This window comes from Lagopus muta, chromosome 14, assembly GCF_023343835.1.
Source record: "Lagopus muta isolate bLagMut1 chromosome 14, bLagMut1 primary, whole genome shotgun sequence".
Classification (NCBI taxonomy): domain Eukaryota; kingdom Metazoa; phylum Chordata; class Aves; order Galliformes; family Phasianidae; genus Lagopus; species Lagopus muta.
The window spans coordinates 16787801-16795327 of record NC_064446.1 but is presented as its reverse complement, the minus strand read 5'-3'; the positions used below and the strand labels follow the sequence as shown (position 1 = coordinate 16795327).

The 7527-nt window shown below is 50.3% G+C and overlaps 1 protein-coding gene across 3 annotated transcripts in view; it reads left to right on the top strand.

Moving 5' to 3' along the window:
• The first annotated feature begins 2937 nt into the window (after positions 1-2937).
• The window catches only part of AFF4 (ALF transcription elongation factor 4), a 48646-nt gene continuing 44056 nt past the window's right edge, over positions 2938-7527 (top strand). The window contains exon 1 of one of the 3 annotated variants that reach the window (XM_048961145.1): positions 2938-3382. The gene's annotated coding sequence lies outside the window, so the exon portion shown is untranslated. The remainder of the gene's footprint in view (positions 3383-7527) is intronic. The other 2 variants (XM_048961144.1, XM_048961143.1) reach the window with 2 other exon arrangements.

Below are 7527 nucleotides of genomic sequence, written 5' to 3'. Positions count from 1 at the left end.
TTGAAGTCCTCCTTAGTGAATGTACTGTTTAATGGGAAAAAGTTAATAAATTATTAAACGGTGCTTTCTAAGTTCATGCTTAATGGCAATCAAAATGTAAGTGATACAGTAGTAAAGTGTGGAAGAGGCGGTGGTGGTAGGGAGAAGGCATTTGGAGAGCTGTATTCTTAGAGGTGACCCGAATCCCAGCCCTGTGACAGCTTTGGCAAACTGATGACTGAAGCAGGTTGTTGGGAAGCTTGCAGCCCTGACTTCCATTGTAGGGGCACAGCAGGAATGGGGGACTGCTGGAAGAGGACACAACACCCATTTCATGGAGACTGTGTGCAGAGAATCCAGGCTCTCGCTCTGGGTGGCGTTGAGCTGAGCAGCAGTAGCAGCAGTGTGGATGTGAAGGGGGACTGTGATGAGGAACAGCAGTTAATCAGGAGGGAGGGGACAAGGGATCAAGTCTCAATTATCTTTGCCGCCCTATTAAGATTGTGTGGGGTGTTTGTTTATGCAATCTGTAATGCTGCCACTACTTGTGTGGGTGGTTCATCAGAAGTGTAGTGATATTCCTCATTAACTCATCTCTGCCAAGAAAGGAAAGTTGATGGTTGTCAAACAGCCTGCTAAGTGCTAAAGCCAGTCACTAAGTTCAGGGGGTTGGTCTCTTCCTACTTCTGTTTGCAGTGTCTGCAGCCAGCTAAATTGGGTCAATTCACCAAGGCAAAAGGAAATCCTTGTGTATGTTATGTTCTGTTAGCAGGAGATATGAAAAGGTAACATAATTACAGATAACATTAAGGAAACCTTAATTTCTAGCCCACTGTTGGGTTATGAGTGGGGAGACTGAGGTGTCTTACTGCTTTAACTGCATATCACATACTGCCTAGAGCTGATAAGGTCCCAGACCAGCCACAAAGCTATCTACTCTCACACTGGGTGTTTACTTTTGAGTATGTTTTATTTTTGTGAGTTTATGTATCTTGTTTTACAGATTAAAACCCACCAGCATATGAAGAGCCTTCCTTACCAGTTCACCTTTCAACGCACTGCATCCTGATACCTTGTCACAAGATGCTTCAATTCCAATCCTTTTTGACAGGTATTTCTTTAATTACCATCCTTCAGAGCTCTAGGTTAAGTACAGAAAGGCATTAATTGGAAGCAAACAAAGCAACCCTCCCTTCTCTGAAATTATTTACTGAGCACGTATATTTTTACATGAGAGTTGTGTATCTTGGATCAGGTTCAATTTAATCCTTCCTATTTCAAGCAAAGCTGCCATCACTAATTGAAGTGAAGCAATTGATGCAGTCTGGTAGAAAAACAGCCTCAGGAAAAGGCATTGCATTTCAAGGGAAAACACTGCTGAGTGATAGGAGAGCAAAAGAAGGGGGGAAACCTGATATTCTAGTGTAAAGCTATTGGGTGGATTTGCTTTATACAGAAATCATTCCATGTACCTGAGCCTCATGGATGTAATCTGTTTTATGAAGTCACATTTATCCAAGATGTGTCTCTAACCAGACACTGAGATAGGAGTGGGGTCAGGCAGGTCTTCACAGCCTAATTTTGTTCAAAATGTGTTTAAAAAAAAAAGTGTGTGGGGGGAGAGGCATTAGGAACAGCACAAAACGTGACACAGAATATCAGCTCGAGAGGTGATACCCCGAAAATGCCACTGTCAAAATATAACTATGAAGACATGACTGAGACGTAACAGGAATGAAGCACTTTGATTACTTGCTGCTCCTCTACACTGCAGTGTTACTTTCTCAGAGAAGCTGCCTGTGCCCTCCCCACCTCCATAAAGCAGGGAAGTTGTTGGCACTTAACTTTGAGACAGGGCAGAGTTCATCCCCATATCATCATATTTTGTAGTAATGTTGGTAATATCTTGGTTTCATAACAGAGCTCACATTTAACTGCCAGTAACAGCAGTTGATCTATTGCAGATGGTGCCAGGCTTAGCTCTATTGGATGTTTTTACAGCGTCTTTGCAGGAAGGTCCCTGCAGTCAGAGCCTCCATTTGGATGCGGTGCTCAGGGCCGTGGTTCAGCAAAGAGTTGGGCAGAACGGTCAACTTGTGACTTGATGATCTTGAGGGTCTTTTCCAACCTGAGCAATTCCATGATTCTTTTTAAATGCTGGAGTTTAAATTGCAGTCGTGCAAGAATTTTTTTACAATTCTGCTGCATTTGCACGCTTTAACCTGTATCTTTTAGTATGAACACGAAGCAGAACTGCACTCCACTGCACTTAAAGCCATCTGCTTCCACAAACCAGCTCTGATGTATTTATTTTTGTTTTGCACGGGATCTTTCACACAGTTTAAACTTGCAGGCTTTTCCACAATCACCGACTTTGGGTTCTCTTCTTTTAAAAGCTCTCCCATGTGGAAGAGCCGTTCCTCGGGCAAATCCGCCTCCCGAGGTGGTGGCTCCGCTTCCGCCCGTTGTTTCGGCTCGGAGCTGCGCTCCGTTCCGCCGGGCTGCAACGGCCAGAGCCCGACCGGGAGCCGTCGCTGCCCGCACGTGGCGGTGCTGAGCGCGGTCCGGGCGAGGCTGTGGAGGACTGTTCTGCGCCCCGCCCGACGGGAATCCGTGCTGGGTCTGCGATCTGCCCTGAGAGGAACGCGGGCCGGCCGGTAACGGCGCGACGCGGCCGGGATGAAGGCGCGCTCCCAGCGGTGACGTGGAGGTGACGTGAGGACGTGCGGCGCCGCCGCGCAGCTCCCGGCACGGCGCGGGGGGCTGTGCTGAGGGCGGGGCGGAGCCTCGCAATGACGTGGAGTGAAGGCGAATTCCGTAAGCGGGGCTCCATTCCCGCTCCCGGGGTGCAGCGCGGCCCGTGACGTGACGTAACGTAACGCTGCCGGCGTGGTCACGTGCCCGCGGAGTCTCTCTCTCTCTCTCTCTCTCTCTCTCTCTCTCTCTCTTTCCCCCCACCCCGCCCCCCAACCGTCGGCGGGTCACGTGAGCGGCGCGGGGCTGCGGCGGCGCGGGGGCTGCCGGGAAGCGCGAGTGCCCGGCTGCGGGAGGAGCCGCGGCCCGGCAGGACGGGCGCAGGGCGGGCGGCAGCCGGAGCCGGGCCCAGGGCCGCCCAGGCCGACGTCGCCAGCCCACCCCGAGCTCGTCTCGCCGCCAGCCCGGCCCCGGACTCCGCGATGGAGCGGCGGGAGCCCTGGGGAGCCGCCGTCGCCTCCCGCCTGTGAGCCGCTCCTCCCGCCCCGGGCCTCGTCCCGCGCCGACAGCCGGGCCTGCCGCTCGCCCTCTGCTGCCTCGGGGCTCCTCGCACCCCTCCTCCTTTTTCTCCTCCTCCTTCTCTCCGCCCGGCGAGCCGGTGGCGGCAGCCAGGAAATGGTCCGGGCCTAGCGGAGAGCGGCGAACGGAGGTGAGACGCGGCCGGGGGTGGGGGCGCGCCGGGCCGGGCAGCGCCTCCCGCGGGGATCGGAGCCACGGCGGGGCGGGCCGGGATCCCGGCGGCGGCTACGCGCCCCGGGCGGCCCCTGCCCGGCGCTGTCCTCCTCCCGGCATAGCCGCCCCCATTTGTGTCCGCGGCGGGCCTGGCCGGCGATCCCCGGTCCTTCGGGGAGCGGAACCCCGCGGGCCGCCGCTAAAATGTCTGCTCGGGACGCCGCCGGGTGCTGCTGGGGCCGGCGCAGCCTCCTCTCTGGGCCGCGGGGTTTAATCCTTTTCCTGATTCGATCCCGGGGCTTTGTTCCTTCCCCTTCACTCTCTGTTTTCGGCACCGAGCGGCTGTGCGGAAGGGACAGGGCCGGGGGGCTCTGTGTGCCGCTGCGGGCACGGCCGATCACCGGGCACAGGGACTGCACGGCTCGGAAGGGGCTGCTGGCCGTTGGTGTATTGCTGTTACGTAAAGAATCGCCCGCGATGAGGATGGCGTTATGCTCTGTGATTGGGAGAGCTGTCACCTAACATTCCTGAACCCGGGTTGACAAGGTGTTTTTTTTTTCCAGTCAGTGCTGTTGGGTGCCGGGCTGCAGAGCTCAGTGCTTTCATTTGCTGACTGTTCTGTTTGCATCTTTAAATGGGAAAGTGGCAAACTTCATGACTTCCTTTCACCTGAGTGCTTACACCCGTGCCTCGAGATTGGTCTGGAACGCTGATGCCCCGATGAGAGCAGTGCCTCCTGTGGGCCCATCTCACAGCCCATCTCCATTGCACTCCTATGTGATCATTTCCTTATGAAGGCGCTGACGGAGCTGTGTTCCCACTGATGTCAGTCTGCCCTCCCACTTGCCTCCTGCGAGCAGAGCAGGCACTTACTCAGCACTGACACTCTTGGAAACTAACTTGTTCTCCTCAAGCGTCTGCCTTTATTTTCACCACACTGCCAGCTCTCTTCTCCTTACTGCACTACTCAGAAGTGCTTCTCCAGCTCCTTACTGTGAGAGGGAGTGCTGTGCAGCCTGGGGCGTTATTGTGAAATAGGGTCCAGTCAAGTGATGGAAGGAGTGGCATTCAGTATCTCCTCTAATGAGGGAACCGCCATTAAAATCACAGTGCTGCTGTTGTGTCCTGTGCCCCAGCGAGGTGTGCGATGTTCAGCCTTAGCCCTGTTGGTCCTGTGTGGCTATGGTACACGAGCTGTACAGCGGCTCGTATGGTGATTGTGGAGTTCTTGCTGTCAGTAACAGGAAGGGAAACTTTTCCATTGGGCATCGTGAATATTTTGGCTGTCTTGATGTATTAGTATTATCTTTTATGATTTCCCAACTTTGGTGTATGTGTTGTATAGCATTGTACAAGAGCAAGTTCTCCTCTGCTCAATGCTGTTCTTAATCATGAAAGAACACAGCAAAGTTCAGCTCCAGCTTCAAAAGCAGATTAAAGCCCTGATATTTTCTTCCCAGCTCTTAGTTACTGCTTTTCTCAAACATTGTGAGGAGATGGAGCACCTGGGTTGGTTTTCTTCATCAGTTTTGTTCAGGAAGCCACACGGCAACCAAAAAAAAAAAAAAAGATATTTGTGTGTTTTGCATTCTTCCCAGTTACAGTGATGTGAGCTTGATGAAAATCCAGTGAAATATTTCGTGCTTGTCTTTTTAGTGATATGGAATGCATTTTTCCCTGGTTATAACCCAACTATTTAATGAAAGAATGCCACTTTTTTTTTTTTTTTTAATCTGCAAACACCATAGAGTTTGCATTGTTCAGGTTTTGTAAATAAATACTTTCAGCAGAAGTCTGTCCTGACCTCACAGTTGGTAGATAATAAGTTGGCAAGCACACTTGAGTTCCTCCTTCCTTTTCTAGCTCTCAGCTGCTGCCAAAGGTGCTCTGCTGCACTTAGTGTTCCACAGTGGTTGCTCCTGGATGTCAGATGTGACTGAAGGCACACAGCTTGTGTGTTACTTGCTGAGAGAACCGTGCCCTGTCTCTGTTGAAGCAGACAGGACTGTGACCAGGTGGTGGATGGGGAAGCTCAATGCTGTCTGTGTTGCTGAGAGCAGCCATAACTGCTCATCACTGCTTCAGCGCCTCTGTTCTTTTCCCTCCTGCTCATTCTCTTGTTTGGAGAGTTCCTTGTAGTTGTTACTAGTCTTTTCCTTTGCTTTAGATCACCAGAAGGCTGTACTGAGGGCAGAAACAGCAGCAAGCGATGTCTGTGTTTGAGGCTGAACACTGAGTGCTGAGAGGTGAAATGGGCAGCTGTCCTGCAGGCAGATTTGTCCCTGTTAGAAAGTGGGGGAAGAGTGCTAGGATCTTCCAGGAGGCCACGTTAATGGGCAGCAGTGTGTTTGCAGAGCTGGGAGAAAGTGACACAGCGTCGTGTGTGGGGTCAGATGGTGTCAGAATAGATCAGAGATTTTAGTGACTGTGAGGTTTGTTCTCTGCGGCAGTAATTTCACATTGCTACATGTGTGTGCTTTGTTCTATGGGCAGGCTTCTCTGCTGTTACTGTAAGCTCACAGTTACCTTCAGACAGGGGCTGAGAAGGAATAAAACCCAAGTCTGCTGCCTCCCAGGCCGTTCGTTTTCAGTGTCTCACTTGGAGTTTGTGTCACAGAGCAGCTGATGTTGGTGCCGTTGTCTCTAAAGCAGAAAACCTCCAAGTTGTGAAGAGATGGAGGGGCCATAGCATGGAGAGTGTGAAAGCGAGTCAGGAAGCTTTAAGAGTTTGTGCTTTGGTAGAGCAGCGTTAGACGTATGTAAAATATATTGCTAGCTGTATTAAAGCAAGAAAATGAGAAAGTGAATTGATGGAACTGCAAAAGCAAAGATGAAATAACTTAATCTAGCAATTACTCTTCTCTTGCAGGGTTGTTCCTTTTCTGCAGTTACTCAGGGCTGACAAGATGACTTTTACCTTGTGAAATGTTAGGGGTTCTGTCGCAGCTCAGGAAATATAACTGCAGAGGCTCCGGCTCCTTCCTGTCATAAAGCTTTTCTCCTGAGTTTAGTCAGCCCATATTTTTATAGCAGTACTGTTCTTAGGCTTCTCTTTTTTTTTTTTCTTTTTTTCCTTCTCTTCCCCTCTGGAAACCCAGACGGATTTTCTCTTGCAGTTACTGTGTCACTGGAGGGATGCATCCCTGCTGCGGAGGTGCTGGGAAGGGGAGGGCGGTGCACTGACCCCACGGAGGTGCCTCGCCGTGCTGTGGGAGCAGGGCTCACTTCCTCGCCTGGTCTCGTGCCAGCTTTGTACGTGCAGTCCTGAATCCCACTTTCCCATTTAGCTGCAGGACTGTTTGCATCATGTGCTCATGGCTCCTTTAGTGCCTGCCGTCTCCCCAGGCTCTCCAGTTCTTACTGCTTTCCAGATTTCTTTCTCTAACTTTGTTTCAAACCTGCTTTTTTCCCTGGTGCGGTGAACTGTTCTGCTTCCCAAGAGCATTGGCTTGTAGCTCTTCAAGTCGTCGTGTCTCTTGTTCTTACTTGATTTGTTAATTATTCCTGCTGACGAATGTGAAACCCAGTTTATTAATAGCACCAGGTACCAACAGGAGGAAAAAACCCTCATGTGCTTGTACTGTACAAACACAGAATAAGAGAAGTTCTTGCCCTGAAGTCTTGAACTAATTTTCTCCTGTTAACAGCTCATTACTGCTGTTTGCCTGCACTTGGTTCTGTTGAGGTGTGGTACCAGCCCTGCTGAGCAGCTCCCCATTTATTGATCTCTCTTTATCGAGTCAATCTCCCTTTTTATTCATGATTACTGATATTAAACGATTATTGAGAACTCAAACATGTTAGTTGTCCGCTAATTTAATTGTTTTTAAATTTGTTTTAAAACTAAACAAATTAACAGTGTATTTTTACTGATGTAGTTATCCTGTAACGATCGTGTTTTTCAGTACAGACTTATCCCAGATCTCTCACTGCTGATAATTCTATTCCTCTCCAACCCAGAGAAGTCTCTTGCTATGTATTTCCTTACAATTACAGGGCAGAATAAAGACTACGTGTAGCAGCCAGCAGCTGGCATAATGCTGCAGCTCTCTTAAAGCTGGCATCATGGTTATTTTCATGTAAAAGAATGATGTTTCCTTCCTTATCTGCAATCTGTGAAAG